The 26,982-nt window shown below is 43.2% G+C and overlaps 1 protein-coding gene across 2 annotated transcripts in view; it reads left to right on the top strand.

Annotated features, from left to right (window-relative positions):
- The window catches only part of LOC126298566 (uncharacterized), a 246,239-nt gene that overhangs the window by 206,510 nt on the left and 12,747 nt on the right, over positions 1–26,982 (top strand). The window contains exon 1 of one of the 2 annotated variants that reach the window (XM_049989930.1): positions 19,225–19,352. The exons of the other annotated variant lie outside the window; for it this stretch is intronic. The gene's annotated coding sequence lies outside the window, so the exon portion shown is untranslated. Of the gene's footprint in view, positions 1–19,224; positions 19,353–26,982 lie in introns of those variants that run through there. 2 annotated transcript variants of the gene reach the window in all.

Here is a 26,982-nt window from a genome sequence, read left to right on the forward strand (position 1 = left end):
CGAAGCTAGTTGTGGAATCAAAAGAGATCTAAGTAAATAAACTCTTAAGTGGAAAAATCCCGCTTAAATTCATTACCTTGTGTAATTTGTAGCCGGCCGCTGTGACCGAGCGGCTCTAGCGCTTCAATCCGCAACCGCGCGACTGCTACGGTCGCAGGTTCGAATCCTGCCTCGGGCATAGATGTGTGTGATGTCCTTAGGTTGGTTAGGTTTAAGTAGTTCTAAGTTCTAGGGGACTGATGACCGAACCTAATTGCAACTTCGAAAGCAGATACTTTGTTTGGAGGCTTGACGACAGTTCTTTGCTTTGCGAAATCATTTTAGGTCAGACTAAAACGCTGTCAATTAGTCGCACACCTTGTATGCAATAGTGAAAAAATCTGTTTAAAATGCGTTTTGAAATCTAAACCGTGAGATATTCCTATATGGTCATGCACCCAACCCACTCTTAATCTCCCCCCCCCCCCCCCCCCCTCTCTCTCTCTCTCTCTCTCTCTCTCTCTCTCTCTCTCTCTCTCTCTCTCTCTCTCTCTCTCTCTCTCTCTCTCTGACTAGTCTACTCGGCAGATTGGTCTTTGACCTCCCGACACTAGTGCCAACTGCCGTGGGACAGTCGTCTATTCCGTCTTAAGTTTTACCCGCATCTGTCCCATAAGCTGCGTTTAGCTCTGAGCGCCAACACTTTTTCTCTGACATGATGCATAAGTGCATTGAACTGACTTCGAATTTAGTAACAAAGCGCGTCTGTTTTGAGTGTCTAGGGTTTCGTGTACAAGATTGATTAATTAGGACGAATGAATTAAATGTCCTACTAAACGGAAATATTGACATCAACCTTTCTTTGCTCGTCTACACTGAACGAATGTTAAATTGCTAAAGTGAAAACTGTTTTGTGGTTAATATTTACTTTAAGAAGTTATGAATGCGCTCATTGGCAGAGGACTTGAAATAGTTTTCCTCTATGTGACGAACGCACGTTTGCGGACAGGAAATGAAAGTTTATATACACAGGGTGATTCAAAAAGAATACCACAACTTTAAAAATGTGTATTTAATGAAAGAAACATAATATAACCTTCTGTTATACATCATTACAAAGAGTATTTGAAAAGGTTTTTTTTCACTCAAAAACAAGTTCAGACACTCGAGCAATATCAACCCGATACTCCAACTCGTTCCACACTCTCTGTAGCATATCAGGCGTAACAGTTTGGATAGCTGCTGTTATTTCTCGTTTCAAATCATCAATGGTGGCTGGGAGAGGTGGCCGAAACACCATATCCTTAACATACCCCCATAAGAAAAAATCGCAGGGCTTCTTGGAGGCCAGCGATGAAGTGCCCTGTCACGGGCTGCCTGGCGGCCGATCCATCGCCTCGGGTAGTTGACGTTCAGGTAGTTACGGACAGATAAGTGCCAATGTGGTGGCGTTCCATCCTGCTGAAATATGAATAGTTGTGCTTCTTGTTCGAGCTGAGGGAACAGCCAATTCTCTAACATCTCCAGATACTGTAGTCCAGTTACAGTAGCACCTTCGAAGAAAAAGGCACCAAAAACTTTATTGGCTGAAATGGCACAGAAAACGTTCACTTTAGGCGAGTCACGTTCATACAGAGTTGTTTCCCGCGGATTCTCAGTGCCCCTATATACAGACATTGTGACGGTTGACTTTCCCGTTAGTGTGGAAAGTTGCTTCATCACTAAACACAATCTTTGAATCGAAAGATTCATCTGTTTCCATTTGAGCAGGGATAAAATGTACAACTAAATGAAACTTTATAGCTCCCTTAATTCGCCGAGAGATAGTGCTTAGCTCTGCCTTTTGTCGTTGCAGAGTTTTAATTTCCTAAAGTTGTGGATATATAGTTCGTGCATATCACTTTATGCCATTTCAAACTCTTATCGACGAGTATAGAGATATTCTGTAGTTCTGGGTAGGCTGTCAAACTATGAAAATGCGTTTTGTGGCACATTAACACTCTGCCACTCACTCCCTCGAACTCCGGCCATGTCTTTAGCGAGTACTTCGAGGTAGAGTAAAATTAAATTCTGGAGAGAATGAAAATTTGTTAAGAGATGCAGAAAAACACATTTAAAATATTGCGTGCTGCTACGGTGGTGAAGAGCTGAATTGTGAGATGGATTACTCGTAGATCAGGCTAGAAGGCTTCAGGGAATGCGTTCGTTAACATTGTCAAGTACGTGACTTTTATTCCTGTTCTTCAAAACTGATATTTTCCTTTTCATAATCAATTTCATGCATCCTCTTTCACTAAATTTCGAGGCCTGTGTTCAAAACTGTGCCGAGAAATATGCTTAAATGTCACGTAATAACTACGAAGTTAAAATGAGAGGAAGTTGGACTCGTCGTAAGAGTATCGATAGTCTTTCTTCTTGCGGCTGGCGTAGGAAGATGGTAGGGTGGGATCAGGTAAATATACTGTCACACACAGTACGATCGGTTTCGGAGTATAGAAGCAGACCTATTTCTACTCACTGACGTCAACGGAATTTTAAAACATTAAAAGAAACGCTGCGGGTGCACTATATATGGGTAGTTTCCTTATTTTTCATTATGCCTAGTGAAGGTCATTTAGAGCTTAAAGTTGTATTATTTATGCTTGTGGAATCGCCATTTAACCCTGCGATTTTGCAATCTTTCTGAGATAGACTACTGCATTCAGAAAAAATTGTTAAGGATAGAAAATAAAAACAAATATTAGTTTGCCTTCGTGGTGAGCGGGACCGTGTGATACACGAATGAGCAGCTTAGTGTGCGTCCGTATGATAAGAACGAAAAGTGATACCTTGTCACATACTTCTGGCAATTCGATCCAACGTGATTCACGTCACGCCTGTTCAGAAGCCATGTCCTTAGCGTAGCACGTGGGGTGCGCGGGCGAGACAAGCTTGCCCAAGTTGGAGGGCAGAGTTGGCACTGCTCGTTAAAGTTGACACGTCACTTGGCCATCGTCCCAAGGTGCCCCATGAATGTCGATGGCTGCTATAGGTCAAAAGCCGGAGTGTCCTGCGTGTACGCAACAGACCAGTTCCGAGCGCGCACGTCTCTCGTCCTGTTGCTTTTGCGGAGCCTGTTATGGGCAATTAAATACACCGATGACTGATTCTGTACTGGCAGGTACTAACCGTGGTCTTCGTTAAAATCTATTATTACACTGACCCGTACTTACTGAGAAGGAAAGTCATACTACCATGTTCCACTGAAGTAATGCGAAGTTTCGAGCATTAGCACTGTGTAAGAATTTTAACTTAAATAATTCCAACCACTGAACACAAATTTTTAATTTTAAAGACACGTTATGACGAGAGTCTTTCAGATGGTTATTACAGGTTTATCTGATGGCATGTTTCGGTCTTGCCATTACGTGATGCCCTGAGATGCCACGTTATTTTGTAAAAATCACCGAGCGTCCTATTACATTGTTTCTCCGTGGTTTCCCTAGGTCGCTTAAGGCGGCAAATGGGGGAATGATGCATCTGAAAATAATGCAGCCTATTGCTTTCCGCATCCTTCACCGGTGAAGCTTTGCTAAGTCTCTGGAGAACTCACTGTCGTCAAACTATAACCTTTCTTCTACAAGATAGAAGAAAAATTAACTAATTATAATAGCAATGTACTTGACAGATGTATTTCAGTTACATGAGTCGTGAGTGGAAAAACATTCTGGAAAGACGAAATAGTCGCATATTAGGATAGCGAATTTGCAAAATGTAGGCTCATCCTTTACGTTTGTACTCCTAATTGGGCTGCACATCCCATTTAAATCAGACATAATACACAACATTCTCACTGGTGATGGTTCTCTCCCTCCGTTGTGAGTACGTAGGTGGATGTTGAAAGTTCTAAGGTGGTGAGGTGGCCATTTTCGAATACAAGGCTTGAGGAGCCATTTGTACCTTTTGAGATATGCATAGCTAAGTACATAACGTACCACGCTGTCGCACTAATTAGCAGAGCTTAGCTTTGTGTTCGAAAAAAGGTAATTTTTCTTTGATTAAGAATCAAATTGCGGAAGATGATGGTTATAGTTAACAGAAAAGAATTTTAGAGCAAGCACTGTGACTGACGCCCGAACAACAGGAACTTACGTGCATTGAGAATAGAAAATAGTGGATTGAGAATGGCTAGCTACTAGCCGAAATCTGGATTTGCATAATAAAATCTAAAAAAAAAATGAAGACTTATTGCTGCAGTCTATAATTTTATAAGTCACATAACAGTTGCTGAGTGCACCCACTTTCCGAATGGAAGGTAACCAGATGGTCTTGTGCGAGCTTACGACAGATACGGCCACAAAAAAATAATGAACCCTCATCTTTCAGTCGAAATGAAGACTATTACGTTTAGAGTACTATCTCAGTCGAACGACGGCAGAGATGGAAATGGCCCATTTCTTTGCTAAAGGAACAATCCCACTATACAACTGAAGCGATTTTAAGGAAATCGCGTATCTAAATCAGGATAAACGGTCGATACGCTCCTCGAGATTCAACTGAAGTTTCTTTAACGTGAGCACTACCAAAGTTGAACAGCTGGTCATTGAGTGCTTTCTGATTACAGTCAGTAACTTAGACTAAGAGTCTGAGTGGGTGGTGGCCTTCCATTCGACTGGCCCGCCGTGAATGCACATCCTATGTCATGTACGGATTGGACACGCCAATCTGGCCCATGGCTACATCAGACGGGCAGTTAGTTGTCCCACCCATTATCCTGTTCAGTGTTTTTCAGTGTTACATGACGAGCTTCGCAGCTGGCAGACTCCCTGAAACCCTGGCAGCTAATACCCAGGCGGGAAATCAGTTTTTAAATTTTATCCACCGGAATGGATACTTACACGTGAAGCCTTCGTTGCCTGCTGACTGCCTGGGTCGCCTCCTGCCGCTATGTAGGCTACGGCAGTGTCCCTAGTAGCTATGGTGGCTTAAGGAAGGTCGTACCCGCGTTACCTCTAAGTTAGGTGTGTTGCATACCTCGTGGGCGTTAGCTCATAATAATCGCTCTCTCTGCGTACGCGATCAATGTAGTACTAGATTTCTCTAAAAACCGGAAGCGGTGAGCCGTCGAGAAAGGGCGAGGCTATACAAAGGGCTCGGTAACTTTGAGAACATTTCTGTTCTATATGGTAATCATCCTGTGTGTTACGTAAAAGTAACTTTGCTACAAATAACAAAATTTAAATTGTCGATGTTTAATTCAGATTTTATTCGAACATTATTGATTTGTAAAGTAAAACAGAGGGATCTTATCGTATTGTGCTAGAACATGCACTTTCATCAACAAAAACGAAAAATTAAAAAAATCCAGAAAACAAAATACATCAAACATCGGTTCAATAATGCGTCGAACTTTTATAAAACATGTTTCTGTTGTTCACAAGCAACTTTCGCATGTATCAGTAATAACAGCAAACTCCTGGCTTTGGTCATGATGGAGAGTGCTCTGTTGAGTACAAAATATCAATAATTATATGTATTTTTGTTGCATTTAAACTTAGTTGCATCAAAAGGCGCTTTGGTTGCATAAAGGCGCAAAAGTGGCGCGATCAGCTAATTGTTACTACTTGCAAAATGCAATTTATATTCTGTAAGGATATAAAATAAACAATGGACTATCACTGAAGGACGTGAGGTTCTAATTACATGCAAAACAAACAATCCAATACTATCAATCCAACTATTTACTTCGTAATTCACGTAGTGTACCAAAAGTACTGCACATTTATTTTGATAGAGCGCAACTGTACCCTGAAGGCTTTTGGTTGGCTCTGGACGGAGTGCTTGTTTTTTTTACTGTTTTACTGCTCCTACTATTAGATGGCGATCTGTCGACTCTGTTAAGAGATACAGTGCGTGTGGGGGCGGAGTATGGAGGGAGGGGGGAGGATGGTTGTGTGAGAACACCGCATGGCAAGCCCCGGCGGCTTGCAATCGCTCCTGACTGATGTCTACCCCAACCTATTATCTTCTATCCCCCGACACTCTTAATACTATAATCTTATGCTTATAGCTGCCCTGTGCTAGAGTCCTTTAACTATCCTTATTTCTAATTTAAAAGCAAATGGTTTTCTTCCATATTTCCGGCATTCACAGAATGGAAGGATCAACGACCATATTACTTTGGTTCCTTAAAACCTCTCATATCCATCCATCGATTATAGTTCGGATGGTACATGTACTATTAAATGTCATAGAGTAATTACCTGAGGTGGTACCGAAAAGAATTTAGAAGAAATAGCTTCACTAAAAGCAAGGTCTCTGTTGAGACGACACATTCTCAGTCGTTAAGGATTCGTCAGTTTACTGATGAAGGGAACTGGGTGGGCAAAAACTGTAAGACGATACCAGGGCCTGGCTGCTGTCAACTGTTTCAAAGGTATGTGCGACGCGGTAGTTACGCAGAGACGAAGAACCTCGCACGGAATAGACTAGCGTGGAGAGCAGCATCAAACCAATGTTAAGACTGAAATAACAGCAATGACAGCAGCAGCTGAAGTGGACACAGTAAACTTAACAGAAGAGTGGCATCTTCTGCCAGCCAGACGTCTTCCTGTAATTCGTTGTTGGCTTGTGTGCTTACATAATATTTCGCTACTATCGTGACTAGTCTGAGCCATGTGTGTCCTTATCGTGCGTGCTCGCAAGGTCGTTATCGCTCCATCCACCAGAAATTGCTAGTTTCCGACGGAGCCAAAGTACTGTTCACAGTGCATGCTGATGCTTAACGTGGGAGGCCTCACACAATTGTCTTGAAATGAACACACGTGTAGTGTAGTGGTAGTTGTCTTGGAGAGACAAATTTAATGTAATTTCGAACCTTGACATCCATTTTGGTTCTATGGATGAGTGATTCTTTGCAGATATGTACTGACTAACCTCTTGTGAATCATTTTTTTTCCCCCTCCACACTAAGGAATGAAGTTCATTTTACTGCAGTATGTATCGGTGTAACTGGTTTTTCAACTGGAGTGAAATGTATATAATTAGTTAATTGTGTCAGTTAATATTCTGAACTGCTGTTCATGTCACTTCTAAGTGTTTAAATGGCGGACACAATGATGACCCCATTAAAAAGTCTAATCGTAGGAAAAGTTACGTAAATTGTGATTAGAAGACTGAGATCACCCATTTGTTGCACTTACGGAATATGATTACGGAAAGCGAGAAACGGTGTTTTCAAGGCAAATTTTTAAGGCCAATGTGACATCTGCCAATGATAAACGTTCTTGTAAACACGTTAAGTTTCTACAAAACGATGTAGTTATTAGTTGCTCTGATTTATCTCCAGTGCAGTTCTTTCGAAAGACAGGATCTTGCGGTAGCAGTAGACTGATGTCGATTTCAGTTGCACTCAGTTTATCGTCGAGAACCTTTCCATTTCTCGTTGCCAGTCGGCAATCCCGAGCGATGTAGTGCAGGAGCAAGACACCGAACTCGCATTCGAGGGGACTGAGGTCCAGCCATCCCATTTAGGTCCCCGATGTTCCCGTAAACTACGTTGATAGGATTGATGATAAACATAAATTTTTTGTTACATTGTACCTGTTTTAATATTCATTTGCTTTTATTTTCTTCACTTTTACGTGGCCGTGTTGGTCTACAGGCTAGATCAATGGACTCCGCCTCTGGAGTTTCAGGTTCAGGCCCAAATAGGTGTAGGGAATTTTCCTCCTTCCAGGACGGCCCATGTCCACTCAGCCTGCTTTCAAATGAGTACCGGGGATCGATTCTGGGGGTAAAAAGGCGACTATGGAGATGGACCCGCCACCCACCCACTCCTAGTGTTGCATTGAAGAAAGGCCGCACTCTACCTGCAGTCAGGCGAATAGCTACAGGCTTTGCCTCTACTTTACCTTTTCACTTTTACTCTGTATACATCGCATATACATTTTTCTCAATTAACTTTACTCCTCGTACTTAATATATGTTCATTATTTGATCATTATTATTACACTATCCAGTCATATTGTGGCCACCCGCCAATGGACTAAATAACCAGCTTTTGCAGCGCGGACTTCTGTGGGACGTGCAGGAAGTGTGTCAATGAGGTTGTGGAAGGTAGCGACAGGAATGTCGAGCCATGCCGACTTCTTTGAGGATCCATGGCGCAAACAGCCTGATCACGTGGTCCCAGTGATTCACCATTCGGTTTAAATACGGGGAGTTCGGCGGCCAGGGGAGTACGGTAAATTCATCCGGGTGCTCTTCGAACCACCCACGTACACTGCGTGCTGTGTGACACGTTGGATTGTCGTGCTGGTAGATGCCATTGTGCCGAGGAAAAACAAGCTACATGTAGGGGTGCACATGGTCTCAAGGATAGATGTATACTTGTGTTGATCTATTGTGCTTTCCACAATGACGGCATCACCCACGGAATGCGACTAAAGCATTCCCCCAGACAATAACGTGTCCTCCTTGTTCGCTTTCAGACTTTTCAGTACGTATGCACCACCGACCGTCTGTCTGATGGAGCGTAAAACGTGATTAATCTGTCACCACTCCGTGGACGTCCAGTTGCGTGCAAATTCATCGCCGATAAATAGCAAATCTCCCGAAGAGCGAATGTGTTGTGAAGCGAGCTTGGTAGACTAATTTTGACCGTTCGTAACTAGGACGAGGTGGAGTCCGTGTGTGAGTTACTTGAATCGAAGACCACGGAGCGTGTTAAACGACTTTCAGATGGGGGGGGGGGGGGAGGGAGACAGACACAGACAGACCTGTTTGACGGGAGTGAGTGGCGACAGAGCCAAAACGGAACAACTTTGCCACGCCCGGATATCCCTCTGAGATCACCGTTATTGGGCTCACAAAATTTTTCTGTTACAGTCCCTAACTCGTTCATTTTCGTTTCCGAAACATTCTACTATTCTTTATCGCTTGAGACACGGCAGCAAAACGTTGAACAATTGAGTCAGTAAGGGTACGTGTGGGTACGTGTGTGTACGTGTGTGTGTGTGTGTGTGTGTGTGTGTGTGTGTGTGTGTGTGTGTGTGTGTCGCATTTGTAGAGCTATGATGTTCAGTACAAGAAGCTCTTACATCCCGCTTGTATGGCTGTTACCTGTAACTGCCATACATTCTACATTTATTGTGCTGTACAATCCTGCTAATGGCCTATGACTAAAACGAATTGTAAATAAAAATATTGATATAGCAGATTCAGGTTTAGGTAATTTGAAGATGTCATTTCAGAAAGAATAAAATGTGTGTGGAATCTAATGGGACTTAACTGCTAAGGTCATCAGTCCCTAAGCTTACGCACTACTTAATCTAAATTATCCTAAGGACAAACACACACACACACACACACACACACACACACACACACACCCATGCCCAAGGGAGGACTCGAACCTCCGCCGGGACCAGCCGCACAGTCCACGACTGGAGCGCCCTAGACCGCTCGGCTAATCCCGCGCGGCTCATTTCAGAAACAGTTGAGAACAATGAACAAGAGTCTGCAAATAGTATTCGAACATTTTCAACGAAATTTCTATATACAAATGATGGGTTTGACGAAACCAGACGAAATATTCATGAAGCAAATAAACTTCTATCGAGCATACATGCAATTTTGTTTGACATTACCTGTGATATGTCGCGCCAGTATGTCTTCAGGTAGTTGTAGGCATAAAACAAGAGTGGAGCGAAACGTGTATTTCAATATATGTGGACAAAGATTTTATCGTTCATTCACCCGACATTTTTGAAACAGATAAACATCAGATCAGTCTTTTCTTAAAGATGCTTTCTTAGGATGCTCAAGTTATCGTTATTCTGATTCCGCTACTCATCACTTTAGTCTTTTTCAATTTTACCCTCAATTTACACTGTTTTATCAAAAGTGTCCGGTGAGCCCTATGTATTGCGTAATTGACCACAAGAAAGCGGGATAGGCGGACCAACTAGTATAAAAGGAGAGAAGTAGGAACCTTACAATGAGTCGAGCAAGAGAGCACAGTGATTTCGAACGGTGACTATTTACTGGATGTCACCTGGGTACCATAGACATACAAGTTATTCCCACAAACACCATGCCCCACTTTACAGTGTCGAACACTTCGTCTAGATCGACAAATCCTATGAAAGGGTCTTGACATTCCGTAAGTTTTGCTTCCATTATATAGCGTGACCATGTCTCAGCCTGCAGACAAACCGACTGTCATGCAACAGACCCTCCATTTTCTTTTACATTATTCTCTAAATAATTCTTGCAGTGACCTGATTACATAAAATGTTACGCAGATTACACGATATTTTTCGCATTCAGATGCCTGTAATATCTACGATATTGTATGGCTGATATTTTTCTGAAAGCTAGACATACGGTTCCAGTTTTATAGATTCTAAAAATGAAAATTAATTATCCTTCAGTGGCCACCTCCCCCAATGAATAGAAATTACGAAGGAAAGTTTTCTATCCCTTCTGCCTTCTTTGTTCGCTAGTCTTCCAGAGATAGTCTAACTATGGTTCTGATGCTGGATTCGTTAAATCTTTCAAATAGATATTAATTTCTTCTTCTATAAGCCCATGAGACATTTCCTCTCCTTGTACAGCTGTTCGATGTACTTTTTCCGAGGGCCTTCCTAGCTGAAATAATTATATTACTAAAATACGCATTAATTTGCGGCAAACATTTCTGAGAATGTGCACTTAAAAGCACAAACACTGACCGGCGAAAATACTAACCAGAGTTAGATCGGTACAACACTGATGTGAGTGAATTGCAAGATGTCATATTTTTCTGTTTATCTTGGTAACATGCAGACGAGGAAATACTACTTCAAAAATTATAGGAAACTGATCTCAGTATTCCAGATCTTTTCCATGAAGGCACAAAGTATTTCCTCCAAATATGCTGGTATTATCTATAGATATTGTGCATGTTAACTGAATAGAAAAAAGTTTGTAAGTGTTCACTTTAGCTGAATAAATAACGTGCACGCTTTGTATGAAATGTTTCACGGTCGAATCCATGGTTTTTTTCCCGTAAGACACGCATTCTTCTGGTTCAAGAATTAGCTGCATACGAAGCCCTCCATTCCACTATATGAAACGCATTTTAAGATGCGCAGTTAATTTCCCACAGAAGAGGGACCGAGATTTTGGCTATAAGTCAGTAAGTCACTAACCGAGGGGAATGGCGTTACTGGAGCCCTACTGAAAACGTATAGGAACGGCGAAACGGACCATGCGAGAAAAGTTTCTTGACGCTGTGCCAAGAACCTTTGATTTCTGGGACGTCATGCTAGCTGTCTGGGAGGTGTTAGCAGAAAATGATATATTACTCTCCTCATAGACTCCATGCCTCGCAGACTGCGGGCTGTTATTGAAATTGAAGGGCTTTGGACGGGATATTAAGTGGTAAGGACGCCTCATGCTGTTCCCTTTTGGCGACCGGAAATACGTCAATGAGAACCGTGAACGGTATATTGTATTAATTTCTTGATTTTTACAGATTACTTCAATTAATGAAGTAAAACAAAAAATTCGACCAATCCTTGTCGCAAAGCAGTTGCTTATTAGACTTCAGGCTATGCTACTGAGCTGCGCAAGCATTATGATGCAGTTGCTGATATTTATATACTCCTTACTGCTCTTGCGACTCCACATCATGAAATCAAATCTTCACTAGGTCTGCAGTGCTACGAATGACGTGTATTTCGAGAGTACGTCTTGACGCTAAGTGTCAAACAGTTGTCGAATCAGCTACAACCACGACTGCAAGTGCTCTTTACCTTTGAGCAGCTGTGAAACCCCCTGTAATATGGCAGGCTCCTGCGTAATATGACGGGAAATTAAAGTTTCAGCTTCGGCCTTTTATTGCTGTCAAGTGTACGTATGAAGAAAACAGCATTGTATCGGAGTGAATCACGGACAGTGTTACGACCGGAAAAGAGAATATAACGGTTTGAGATGTGGTGTTACAGAAGGTCGCTGAAAATTAAGTGGACTAATAAGAACTGAGGTGGTCCTCCGCAGAACCTGCTATGAGAGGTTTGTGTGGAAAACGCTGACCAGAGGTATGGACAGGGTGATACGGCATGTGTCGAGACATCAGGGGTGAACTTCAGCGGTACTACAAGGAGCTGTAGAGGGCAGAAACTGTAGGGGACGATATCCAACAAATAATCGACGAAGATGGACGTACGCGCCACTCTGACGTGAAGAGGTTTGCACCAGGGAGGAATTCGTGGTGGGTCGTATCGAAAGTTCATTTCATTGCCCAGATTTAATTTGAAGAAAGGTGTCACTTAATCGAAATAATATCGAGCGACTGCATTAAACCGTTGCAATGTAATTCAGAAGAACGCCCATGTACATTAAAGTCGGGTTTTGGATGTCAGTGCCTACTTCCATGACACTCTTACTCTTGATGAATGTCTCCTCTGCAATAGTACCCTTAGCCCTCTGCAGTGACACCTCACCGCGGTAGCTGCTGCGACAGAGGAAACACAGTTGCTCACAAAACTATTTGAGTGGAGTTATTTTAATTTGCCGCGAAGCAGAGATTTATTTATGAAACTGTTTACATAACGGTATTGAATAGAACAATGGACGCGAAGTTGTTGATAGAGCTGAGTATACCGATGGTAGGCAGCAAACATTGCGAAGCTTACTTCCGCTACGACTAAAAGTATTTTGCACAATTATTGCAGTCTTTTGCTATGACCTTCAAAGCATTCCGTGTGAAGAAAAAAAGAGAAATTATATAGTTCCACAAACCGGCTTCATCTTTCTTGCTCGTGGAGAGGCTGTCGGCTTAGTCCGTGCAAAAGCTACCTTCTCATCCCTGTCTTGTATGTCCTGTGCCTCAACGTCCTTGTACGTTGCAAAACTTGTTTGGTCAGTTTGTTTGTTCGACGTGTACTTTCTGATGACGTTTATAGTGTTTCATTTTAGCCTCCAAATTGAAATGAAATGTCGTGTGACGAGGGCCTCCCGTCGGGTAGACCGCCTGGTGCAAGTCTTTCGATTTGGCGCCACTTCGGCGACTTGCGCGTCGATTGGGATGAAATGATGATTATTAGGACAAAACAACACCCAGTCCCAGAGCGGAGAAAATCTCCGACCCAGCCGGGAATCGAACCCGGGCACTTTGGATTGACAGTCTGTCGCGCTGACCACTCAGCTACCGGGGGGCGGACTCCAAATTGAAAATGCACAACTTCTGCTTTGTTTGTGTAGCGGATATGATTTGTCTCGTTACGTCGTGTTATAAGCTTTGAAGTATCATTCTTGCTTCTCGACAGTTACGGGTCAAGTAATGTCATCCCCGCTGGTTCAATTTTTCGTTTTTCTTCTTTACTAAATGCTTAATTCTTCAAAAAATTTCAGTGTAGTTTCGTACGATTTTTTTCCTTGATAGATAGGTCTGTAAATAGACCCCCAATTCTGCTGAAATATTTTAGATTTACCTCTTCATTATAAGACCTTAGGGAGCCGAAATCCGTAAATGTTCGCCTGGTGTATTATCTTTAACCTAACTGTAGCTTTACAATTGAAAATAACTTGAGTTTTAGTCACTGAGATTTTTAAATTATAGTTTTCTGCTATTAACAGTAACAGAGAGCGTCTTTTTTTTTTTTTTTTTTTTTAAATTAGCATCCGTCTTCATAAGGATAATTGTTTCCACTGTGAATGTCACGCAAAAAATTCAAATGTTCATCGTTAAACCTTGAGTAGATACTAAGATTTTTTAATAGCTTATCGCTTTTTTTTACCTTCGGCAATTTCTATATGGGAAACATTCCAGGTTGCACCGTAGCTCGGAATAAGTGTCTGCGTTAAACTGTAGACCTCCTTAGACTGGCTGGGTAAATCCGTTCGAAGGTTGGAGGAAGGCAATGGCGTACCACCTTCGACGGGACCGTGCGGTTTTCAAACCATCATCCGGATGAGGACAGCTTTACATTTAATGTTAAAGGGTGAAGACTTTAGAATTCTTATTTCTAACGGTACGTGCTCAATAGTTATTTGGATAAGTTTGGCAAGTGGCTGCCGAGCGCGTTATTTGCGCGCAGATGTCCGAAAGATGCTCAACAGGTATCCGTGTGGCCCTTAATACGTGTGTCACAGGGCCACCGTGATGGGCTGAAGGTATCAAAATGTGAAGCCTAGAGGTTTCAATAATTCAGTAAAGAGCTGTCTAGTCGGTATGTGATACGAATTTCATCTATATTAAAACTCTAGTATACACTGCCTGACGAAAAAAAATAAAAAGAAATCCGAAAGTGGGGGGGGTGGGAGATTAGAGAGAGAGAGAGAGAGAGAGAGAGAGAGAGAGAGAGAGAGAGAGAAACGAAGCTTGTCGGGTTGAAAGGGTGTATAATGATGCTACAGTGATTACAAAATAGTCAAATTTACAAAGAACTGGCAGCACGAACCTACCTATCAGTATGCCGTTGCACCCCCTCTGGCGTGTGTGCATGCAGTAGTTCTGTTGGTATAAGTGTCTGAAAGAGCTTCCGTATCGTCTCCTGAGGCAAGTTGGCCCACAGCTGTCGTATTTGGTTCTCTACTGGGTACCGGCAATAGGACGGAGTTAATGTCTAATGTCGGGAATGGTCCCACGTATGTTCTGTCTGGGACAGATGTGGGGATCTTTTTGGTCCCAGGAATACTTAAACATCGGGCAGTCAGTACCTAGAGACAAGTGCTGTGTGTGGACGAGTATTGTCCTGTTCAAAACTAACACCACTATACTGTCGTAGGAGAGGTAATACATTCTCTAAATCATCTGATTTTTACGAACTCTAAAATTTAACAACATATCTCTTCGTAATGCACAACGTCTCTCGTGTACCCACAGCCGTTGGATAACAACTTAGTGACCTGAGGCGAAACACGCCACTTTTCATTTTATTTTCTATATCTCCTGTACGAATCCAATCTGCTACAGAAAGAAACAAGACCCACGGTAAATTCTCAAAAACCGTTCGAACGAACTGTTCACAAGCTACTCCTTTAGAGGATGAATCTGCATTTCCTGCAACTAGTACTGTATTCCGCTTCAGGTCAGTACTGACGCATACTCTACAGTATCTTACAGTTTCAACTGTGTCTAATGATTGGTCACCAAACATGGAAATTAACGATAATGGATAATTTTCCTATTTATATGCAATACGATAAATTTATGTTGAGGACAAGCGGCCAGCTACTACACCTAGCGCCAATCCCCTTAAGGCCTTCCTGCATTTTGAAAATAATTTCCTTGATTCCTGATATAAAAACAGAAATTTCTCTGAGAGCCGTACACCCGCTGTCTGAGAATCTTACACAAATGCAAAACAATTCAAATTTCTTCAATCACAGTCGACAGGTATGGCCTCCTTTCCCCTCTATTTCCCAGTTCTGAATTTTTCTCTTAATATGCCCCCAGTCAGAGTGACTAAGGGTTTTAGAAGAAACGTTTCTGAGGCACATTAATACACAAGCGGGGATGCTACCACATTCATCAAAAAATTTTAACATTGGGAAACCGAATTATCAACATAGTTGAGTAAAAATCTGACGATCATATTTCTCGTTTTGTGGTAACAGCATTAACGTAGAATGAGATTTTCACTCTGCAGCGGAGTGTGCGCTGATATGAAACTTCCTGGCAGATTAAAACTGTGTGCAGGACCGAGACTCGAACTCTCGAGACCTTTGCCTTTCGCGGGCAAGTGAGGACGGGGCGTGAGTCGTGCTTGGGTAGCTCAGTTGGTAGAGCACTTGCCCGCGAAAGGCAAAGGTCCCTAGTTCGAGTCTCGGTCCGGCACACAGTTTTAATCTGCCAGGAAGTTTCACCATTAACGTAGCTTATAACTGTCTGTTTAAAGACAATTCATTCGATGGTCACAACAATCACAAGTGAGCAAAGTAATATTTTGTTCACTATTAGCGATCTTGATGTATATTGCAACATATTTCCGAAAAAGTTGACTCGAACGAACGTTTGCGCCCTTCAGTCAGATTCGAAGAGATCTGCGTTACGACTATTAACAAAACGTACAACGAATTATATATGAGAAATCGAGACAGACAACAAACATTATTATCTGTTGCGGTCTTCACATTACTGTAATATGGCTTCTGAAATTAACATGTTCGATAAGTCGTTTTAAGATGTATTGACTTTTTAAAAAATTACTGTTTCGGTACCTATTGAGGTCTTGCCGGTGAATAATAATATAAACTAACTACGTCGTTCTATACAAATCATATTTATTAGCAATACGCAAGACAGAGTTCTGCAGTGTAGACGCAAATTTGGCGAATGTTGCCATGATGGTACGGCAAGATCAGGGTAAACTGTCAAAAATGACAAGACGTTGTTAACGGTGCAAAATCTAAGGCTCTGAAAGTTACTTTGGGAGTACCTCAAGACAGTATTATAGGGGCCGCTACAGTTAACACTTCTGTGACAAAAGTCCTGATATACCTCATAATATCGTGTCGGACCTCGTTCTGCGCAGCATAGTGCAGCAACTCGACGTGGCATGGACTCAACAAGTCGTTCGAAGTCGGCTGCAGAAATATTGAGTCATCATCTATAACCGTCCATAGTTGCGACAGTGTTACCACTGTAGGATTCTGTGCACCAACTGCCCTCTCGATAATGCCCCATACATGTTCGTTGGGATTCATGTCGGGTAATGTGGGTGGCAAAGTCATTCGCTCGAATTGCCCAGAATGTCCCTCAATCCAGTCTCGGACAATTGTTGTCCAGTGACAAGGTGTATTGTCATCCATAAAAATTCTATCGTTGCTCGGGAACATGACATCCATGAATAGCTGCAAATAGCTTCAAAGTAGCCAAACATAACCATTTCCTTGAACCAGAGGACGCAGTCCGTTCCATGTCAACACAGCCCACACCATTGTGGAGCCTTGGGCTCGTGGCGTGTACATTCCACTCGAACCATACAATCAGCTCTTAAGAACTGAAATCTGGACTCATCTGAAAAGGCCACGGTTTCCCAGTCGTCTACTTCTACATCCATACTCCGCAAGCCACCTGACGGTGTGTGGCGGAGGGTACCCTGAGTACCTCTATCGGTTCTCCCTTCTATTCCAGCCTCGTATTGTTCGTGGAAAGAAGGATTGTCGGTATGCTTCTGTGTGGGCTCTAATCTCTCTGATTTTATCCTCATGGTCTCTTCGCGAGATATATGTAGGAGGGAGCAATATACTGCTTGACTCTTCGGTGAAGTTATGTTCTCGACACTTCTAACAAAAGCCCGTACCTAGCTACTGACCGCCTCTCCTGCAGTGTCTTGCACTAGGGTCCAAGCGGTATGGTTACGAGGCCAGGAGAGGCGCTGCAGTCGATATCGTGCGTCTTATTAAAGGCACTTGAGTCGGTCGTCTGCTTCCATTGCCCATTAACTCCAAATTTCGCCGCACCGTCCTAACGGATACGTTCGTCGTACGTCCCACATTGATTTCTGCGGCTGTTAGAGGAGCGGGAGATATTGTTTTTCTGTTAGCACTGTCAACTCTATGCCAACGCCACTGCTCTCGGTCGTTAAGTGAAGGCCGTCGGCTAACTGCGTTGTCCGTGGTATGAGGTAATCATTGAAATTTGGCATTCTCGGCACATTTCTGACTCTGCGGATCTCGGAATATTGAATTTCCTAATTTCCGAAATCGAATGTCCCATATCTCTATCTCCAACTATCAGTCCACGTTCAAAGTATGTTAATTACCGTCGTGCGGCGACCATCACGTCTGAAACCTTTTTCACATGAATCATTTAAATACAGATGACAGCACCGGCAATGCACTGCCCCTTTTACCTTGGGTACGCTTTACTACCGCCATCTGTATATGTGCATATCGCTATCCCACGAATTGTCACCTCAATGTGTATTAATGATCTAGCGGATAACGGTGGGGTTCCGTGACGTTATTAGCGGGCGATGCTGTTGTGCACAAGAAGATTGCAACGGCAGAAAACTGTAGCGAAATTGACGAAAACCCGTAGAGGATCGGCAATTAGTGCAGGGACTGGCAGTTGAATCCGAACATAAATAAATGTAATGTATTGCGCACAAATAGACGAAGAGATCCACCGCAGCTAGATTATACCATTGTCGGCAAACACTGCAGACGGGAACTACCGTAAAATATCTGTAACCATCCGTAGTGACATGTAGTGGAGTTACAATATGAAACAGCCGGCCGTAGTGGCCGAGCGGTTCTAGGCGCTACAGTCTGGAACCGCGCGACCGCTACGGTCACAGGTTCGAATCCTGTCTCGGGCACGGATGTGTGCGATGTCCTTAGGTTAGTTAGGTTTAAGTAGTTCTAAGTTCTAGGGGACTGATGACCTCAGATGTTTAGGTCCCATAGTGCTCAGAGCCATTTGACAATATGAAACAACTAAGTACGAAAATCAGATGTCAAGCTGAAATTCACGGTGAGAATCTTGAGGAAATGTAATTTATCCACTAATGAAGTGGCTTAAAACTTGCACCACCGAATCTTGAGTTTTACCAGTCTGGGACTCTTCCCAAGTAGGGTTAGTAAGAGATCGAGATCATCCTACATAGGGGCAGCGTGTTTCGTCATCGGATCCCTTCGTAGGCGCAGCAGCGTTACGGAGATGCTGACAAGCTCCAGTGGCTCACGCTACAAAAGAGGCGGCGTGCATAGCATAGAAGTTTGCTATTAGAAAATCGTGAGCTTATGCTCCAAAAAGTCGGGCACCATATTACTTCCTCCCGCATACATCTCCCGGAGTGACTACGATGAGAGAGTCAGAAATTAGATCTCGCATGGAGCTTCACCGAGGATAATTTTCCGCACTCGTCGTTCGTGAACGGAACTGAAAAAGGAGAGAAAGAGACAATGGTGGTATCGGCAGTGTCCGCTTGCGGAATACAGATTAGGATAAAGAAGTGGAGCCTGTGTTGGTGGTTGTCTTCTCAGAGGGATTTTCTCACCCACGGGAGAAAGTAAGCCAACAATGGCGTTAAGCGACAATTGCGGATTCTGCGCAGAGCTGAGAGTTGTCGCGTATCGTGGCCGCGTGTGCGCAAGTATAAATAATGAAAGCACCTTCGCCCCGGCGCATAGCCGTCGCCGGTTGTTTAACGTCCGCGGCATGCACGAGCGCGACCCGCCGCCGCGTGGGACGAGCGCACATGCGTGGCGTATCGCGAGATGGCGCGTAATCAGATGCGTGCTCGTCTGGCGGCTCTCTTATCTTACACTTCCCACTGCATTCTTCGCGCCAGAAGGCGGCGGAGAACACACGGGAGTCAGTTAAGGTGCTCGTGACTGCTTGCACGTCGATCTGCATCCTCAGATCATTTGTCTGCACGCCGGATATCTATCATGTATGTATGTATGTTTCACTGATTTGTGGAAGTTGGTCGCGAAAAGAATTCATCCGTGTACGATTTCCTGTAGAAGTGGTCTGCCCGATTATGGTTAAGCTTCGGCTGTCTCTGTCAACTCAATACGAGCGTCTTTCTCTTAAATCTGTGCAAGACTAGCCATTAGATGGGGTAGGATGTTCTAGACACCGGGTAACTGCTGTTTGTGTGTGTGTGTGTGTGTGTGTGTGTGTGTGTGTGTGTGTGTGTGTGCGCGCGTGTTTTTTTTTGGGGGGGGGGAGGGGGAACGCAATGCTTTCTGTGTTACTAGAGTCGTCTGAGTGGGGAGAAATCACGTATGGGGTTCCCCAAGGTTCGGTCTTAGTTCCGCTATTTTTCCTCATGTGTAAGCGATCTTGCAGCCAACAGACAATAAGCAGAATTAGTTTTCTTTGCTTTTTTTCTGATGACACTATAGCATGGTAAACTCTTTTCTGGAAAGTATCGTAGACTGTTTTTCTGCGAATGCTCTTACTTCGTTTGCCGGCCGATGTGGCCGAGCGGTTCTAGGCTTTTCAGTCTGGAACCGCGCGACCGCTACGGTCGCAGGTTCGAATCCTGCCTCGGGCATGGATGTGTGTGCTGTCCTTAGGTTAGTTAGGTTTAAGTAGTTCCAAGTTCTAGGGGACTGATGACCTCAGAAGTTAGCACCCATAGTGCTCAGAGCCATTTGAACCATTTTGAACTTCCAGTTCCAAAAAGACAACATACTGATTTCCGCACATCTAGAGGTGCTACAGCAATGATAAGTGTAATACATGGTGGCGGATAACAAACAGGGTGAAAACTAAAAATTTTGGGTGTCCATATTGATGAGAATTCAAATTGCAAGCAGCATATTTTGGAACTCCTAAAACAATTTAATACAGCCACACTTGAATTTAAAATCATGGCAAATCTTGCGGAGAGACAAACCAGTAAGCTGACATATTTTACATATATTCATTTCATAATCTCATAAGAATGAATGTTCTGCGGTATCTCATCTTTAAAAAAAGGAAGTATTTATTGCTCAAAAGCATGCTGTAAGAACAATACGTGCTCATCCACACCATCTTGTAGACATCTCTGTATCAAATCAGGAATTCTGATTACTGGTTAATTGCGTGTTTATGCCTACGCGAAGTTAGTTGCAAATAAAACCCTGCTGATTGACAGGAAAAAGAGGCACATAATTAAAATACCAGAAGAAAAAATGACATTCAGTACTCTACATTCAGCCTGTCTTCAGCACAAAAAGACGTGCACAATGCTACAACCGAAATTTTTGCTCATTTACACACTGATATAAAATATCCGACAAAGTAAAATTTGAAAACAAACTAAAAAGTTTCTTCTTGAGAAATCCGTCTATTTCGTAGAATAATTTCTGCTATTGTAGCGTGTAAAAGAAGCTTGTTAGGAATTACTGACTCGCGTCTATATTTTTTTAATGGTCAGTGTGTTTACAAATTAATTTTTTTTTTGACAGTAAAATGACTCATTCCAAACCATTACGATTTAACGTGCAAATGATGCGTGGAACATGTCTGACAAACAAAGCACCCCTCGCCGTATGCACTTCTATTGGTGAAACTGCAGGTGTTATGAGACTTTGTCCTAATAACTCTCTTACTTTTATGCTAAAGGGCTGTAACTGTTGATTTGTTGAAGTGACTCGTGTCACGTAATTTAAACGTTTGATCCTGTACACTATCCTCGCACCCATTAACCTTTTTGCCACTCTAGTACCATTATTTATTCGCTGCGTTCTCACAAACAGCCGTTTCTAAGTGTCACTGTAGACTTGCTATTGCTTTAGAGGACCGGGCCAGATTATAGTTTCTACTTCACAACTGGGTTTCCCCTGAAGACTCGTGGAGGCAGCCAGTGACTGTTCTTTCAAGAATCAGGGCTAATTCCTTACCTTCATCCGCGTGTGGCACGTTGTCTGATTTGAAGACAACAGGTGACTGTACAGACCCCCCCCCCCCCCCCCCACACACACACACACAAAACACTGGAGTTTTGTTTTCTTCACTAAAGAAAACATCTGCTTTCAGACGAGACGGCTGTGTGATCTGTTTCTCCAAGCCGCTGCACATCGCCCAGAAATCTTCCTGTTTGATCGTACTAGATCGCAAGACTTACGTGTGATCACACAGTGCAGGCTTTCATGGCCGGTGACAAATGCTTTGTGAGCATGAGGTCGTCGTCTTTATGCCCCTAATGTTTCATCTGCTTCTGCAGCGGACATCCTTGGTGGCTATAAAGATGAAGTCAGTTAATTTTCAAACTAAACATCTTAATAGCCGCTGGAGATGTCTCCCATAGAAGATGAAACGTTAGGCAAAGAAACGTAGCTTCGACCACAGCTTAATGTCCATAAAACCAGGGTCACCAAGTAGGCTAACTAAAGCCCCAGAAGGCCTAAGATGATACCATCTACGGAACCAACTGCAGTCACAAAACAACTCCATTTTGCTCATTCGATTCCCGCAGCAGGCATGAATCCATATGGCTTCATGTTATATGCGCAGGATCTCTGTTGGAGCAGTGCTGCTACTTCAGATACTTGGGTGTTACCCTGGGGAGGATCCTGACATGTAAGTATCACTGTGCCAGCATCAAACTGAAAGTCAGTGACAGAAACGTTATCCTCAGCAAAAGCTTAAGTTAAAATTCGGGTGCAGCCACAAAAGTGGTAAAAAGCACTAAAACCGGTTTTCTAATTCCGCCAGCTCGGATTTGTATAAATCCGCTCACGCTAATAATTTTCTCTCACTCAACGAAACATGAAAGCTCATCACCGATTTTCTTCTTATTTCCGCAGAGAAGACATGCTACTTGGCTGGAACCATTCTATCTGCAATTTGAAGGAGACAAAAGACTGTAGAGAGAGAATGAGATCCTCTGCGTCCTAACACCACCCGCCGTAAGGCCTTTGACTGGCTACTCAAACACTAAAATCAAGGAATAGCTCCTTCGTAGCTACAGAGGACCACGAACGCCAAATTCAGCCTTAAAGAGAGATGTGGTCAACTACAAAAAACCTTCAGTGGATGTAACCATCATAACAGCCAGCCTCCTGCCCTTTCGAAGAATTGTCCGCCGCTTATCAAAAAACTAAAGTGTCTGGATATCCTTTAACAGATTGCGGACAGGAACCAGCAGATCTAAAAATCTCTTGAAATGGGAACGCTCATAATATTCTAACCTTTGCAGTAGTTGCGGTGTTCAGACAGTCCAGTACTTGTGTTCCTGCCCTAATCCCCCCCAGTGCAACATCGAGGATCTCATGTCAGCAACTAGGGATGCATTTGACTTGTTGGATAAAGTAACCTAACTGATCTCTTCTGTTTTTTACAATTTCTTGCCTTCTTTTTTTCTGATGGCTGTCCTATTCCCGTAACTTGCGCAGCTTTTATGCTTTAAAGTTTTAATCTGACTCGTGTTGCATTAATAATATAATATTGACAATTTTCATTTTTATTTGTTCATTCCTTTAGGGTATAGCGTAGAACATCACATAAACTAATTACATATAAATAGTTTACAATAGGAAAACTAAATCTACATATAAAACGTATGGGTAATATAAAAGAAAAATAATGGATATATAATGGATATAAAAATACATAGAATATATAAAGCCACAAAATATACAGAAACTCAACTACAGCTTAAAGTCCACATTGATGTTACATTGTACCGCCTTTTCTGTGGCGTGCAGGAATTCGGGGCGGTCACCAGTGAAGGCTGTCAGTGGGCAGCCTGCAACTATATGTTTTATGGTTTCTTATCAGCTCTACAATTGTACTGGCGAGAAGGTATTTTTTTTGTCCAAACAAAAATTCAGCACATTTACCACAGTTAGTTCGTATTCTATTTAGGGTAGACCAGGTTTTGCGAGGCTTGTCGAATCCGGGCGTTGTGATGGTGAGGCAAGGGATATTATGAAAGGCATATAGTGTGTGTATTTGGTCCACTCCTCTTTCCAGCGATCAACTAAGCTAAATACATCTACAATTTTTTTTCCACTCGTTCAAGGGTGGATGTCTGGATAGCAATTTGGTTCCCTCACTGACGGTGTTGCCTTCGTGGATTTGTGGAAAGTGATTGTTCATCTTTTTGAGTTCTCCAATGACTTATTTCGCTCGTCGCAGATCGGGAGCAGCTATATTGCTTAGTGCGGGTATCTAGAGGGTGGGGTTGCCTTTGTTGTGCCTGTAATAAGGTGCACAGTACAATTTAGTTGGACGCCGAAGCGGCTAGTGCGAGTATTGTTAGCTATAGCAGAGGACTGTATTCGCTACCGGGTAGACTGGGTCTAAAATTAAAGTTCGCAGCGTGGCGTCTGAAGACACCCATAAAGTGCCAGTTTCTGCAATGTACTCTCCACACTGGTGGTGAGATTGTTGGGTAGAGATTTATGTTTAACTGCTGTTTTGGCGAGGTACAGGCGGGAGGCTTTTAGACGTTAACGCTGGTGACGTAGCCAACATTCAATTACTTCACGAATATGGTTGTCAGTAGAAATGGCAATAAGACGCATTTTCATTATGTGATCCCACATGTGTCGCTACACCATAAGGTCGGTTGTATGTGGCACCCAGCAAATCAAAGCCAGATGTTTTGCCCCTTCAGGTGTTTTCTTCGGATTCAGCATGTCTCCCTTCTGTGGCGACCAGGCCTCAGTCGTTGTACTTAAATTTTTTCGTGGGATTTAACATTTAGCTGTAGTTATTTCCTCTAACTAAGAGGACCCGAGCTTCCTAATAAGATGGTCCTTACGAACTTAGCTGAAATCCTATCGCGACATGTGATGTAAGTGCCAGGCGATATCAAAGATGGATTGAGGCCAGTTATGCTAGTTCATTTAGTATTATCCGGGTTACACGTGCAGTAGTCCACTACGAAAGCGAACTGCCCTCAATCCTCATAAAATAGCTGTACACAGACGAAGATCAAGGAAGAAGTTTCTTGCATGATCACTTCAGCTGACTTGCAACATCAGATTGCTGTGTGTTCTTTTTCGACTAATGTGTTAAGTTATGTGATACCTCGCATGTATCGGCATTTCTTTGTGTCGTAGGATAGAAATAATGCATACTACTAGTTAAAAGTGACTCATTCTGTGTCTTATGTAAAGACAGTAAACTATGCAACGTTAAATGCAAAGAAATTGTTTTGAATCAAACTACTACATTCTACAGTTATGGCTCGTAACTGTGATATTAACGCTCGTATGGGGGAATAGGACGTGAAACTTTCGGGCTGGGACACGGTACGGCGGTTCTCTGTTTATTTGACGGTAGGTTGGGCGAGTTTCTAAGAACTGGACAATCCAGTAGGCGTGCGGAATTGGACTCCAGTATGTTAAAACACTGGCCCAAGATAATGAATCTGACGAGGGTCCTGCGTCTGTAGTGGGGACAAAGATGGAGCTGCGTGATTTGCATAACAGAACTCAATTGTGCCCGCTACCTGCTGCTAACATAAACCCTACGGAAAACCTGTAGACGGAGACGGGAGGAAGCCTCATCGACGATGTGGGTTTTAAAGAAAGAGCAGGAGCTAGGTCTGGAGAAGTAAATCGGCCTAATGGAAGGAAAACTGAAGGTGCGTAACAGAGTTCACCGTGAGTGACAGTAATTCAGGATGACTTTCGGAACTTCGCTTCATTTTCCTGTGATGCTGTGCCACAACATAAGCTATTTTTCTCCATCTTTTAGAATCGTTTCTTAGCAAAATGGAGAAAATAATTGATGCTGAAAGTATTTGTAGAAGCAATAAACAAGCGAAGAAACGACACGCAGCGCGCAATGAAAGGCCAAAGCATGTTATTTAATAATATTAGGTCTTTGCTATGTTAATTCCGTATTCCATACTTCTGAAGTAGGCATAAAGTGTGGTTGGAGGTGCGCGAATGAGTGCCATACTTCCAATCTGTGGTGTTCTTAGCTCATTAAAGAAAATTTAATCTCAGGCCCTACCGTATGTGTACAACAAAGGTAAAGGTGCGCTGCGGTTCAGTTATCACGTTAAACTGTAGGTCACTCTGTTTTCGTTAATCGTACCTCTTCTGAAAGGTAAGAAAGGCCAGATCACGTTCAGTAACACGACGTGTAGTAACGAGATGTGACTTCAGACTCTTCACATTATCTGATTTACAAAGGAAGACACAATATTCTCGCAAGATGAGATTACAGACGTTCATTCGCGTTTCACCCAGCTGATTGGCACATTGAGCCATCAAGACATCAAGCTAGTGATTGCGACAACCTGAAATTTTGCCCCAATGTTTTTCCGTGACAACACTTCATACCCTCTTTATTACTACAGGACTATTGAAAATCATTCATTCCTTTCTCAAAGTTCTATATGTTCCAAATTATTACATGCACAAATAAGATTGATGAATGAATAGAACCGAAAGCACAGAGTTTGCCTTGTGCCCACCAGTTGGTGTTAAGATTGCACTGCCTTGACTAAATAGCGACAAAACAAGAAAAGAGTGTTTGTGTCAGAAAATGCGAGGAGATGTTTATCTGTTACAACAGTGCAGCGTGTATTCAGAAGGAATCGTGGAAAAGAACCGCCATGTAAACAGAGCATTGTCGTCGATAATTTAGCGACACTGATTATCTCTGTAAACTGATAAACACCTGTCGACCAAGCGCGCTACATGCAGCCGTGACGCGGGTGAGGGACAGTTTCGTTCATAGTAAAAAAAAAATCAACTGTCCGCGCTAGCCACGAACATGCAATACGCCTGCAAACTGCGGAAGATTTTGCGACGGCGGCTACATTTAAAAGCGCATCGTCTGCATCCCGTACAAGAATTAAAACCGGAAGGTTATGGCCGGTGCCTACAATTTTGCATCACAGTATAAGAGCACTTGAGGATGAAAATTTCACCTTTATTCAGTGACCAAGCAACCTTCAATTTATCTGGAAAGGTTGTATTGTACTGTATGTTAACTGGGGACCTAGAAACGACGGAGAGGCTCGTCCACTTCACCCCTCCGCCGCCCCCCACACCGAACCCAGGGCTATTGTGCGGTTCGGCCCCCCGGTGGACCCCCCCCCCCCCCCCCCCCCAGGGAACGTCTCACACCAGACGAGTGTAACCCCTACGTTTGCGTGGTAGAGTAATGGTGGTGTACGCGTACGTGGAGAACTTGTTTGCGCAGCAATCGCCGACATAGTGTAGCTGAGGCAGAATAAGGGGAACCAGCCCGCATTCGCCGAGGCAGATGGAAAAACGCCTACAAACCATCCACAGACTTGCCGGTTCACCGGATCTCTACATAAATCCGCCGGCCTGATTCGTGCCTGAGACCAGGCGCTCCTTCCCGCCCGGAAAGCCGTGCGTTAGACCGCACGGCCAACCGGGCGGGTCTGGAAAGGTTAATCACCACATTGTGAAAGGGTGGGGAAGTGAAAATTCGCATTGAATTGTGGCGCATGAAAGAGATTCGCCGAAAGATCAAGATTTTTTTGTACACTGTCACAGACGAAGCTGCATGGGCCGTTTGGCTTCTGGGAGAAGACTGTGACAGGTAGCTCTTACGTTAATATGTTTCAGTTGTTTCGACAACTGGCTCCT

The sequence above is a fragment of the Schistocerca gregaria genome, chromosome X, assembly GCF_023897955.1.
Source record: "Schistocerca gregaria isolate iqSchGreg1 chromosome X, iqSchGreg1.2, whole genome shotgun sequence".
Classification (NCBI taxonomy): domain Eukaryota; kingdom Metazoa; phylum Arthropoda; class Insecta; order Orthoptera; family Acrididae; genus Schistocerca; species Schistocerca gregaria.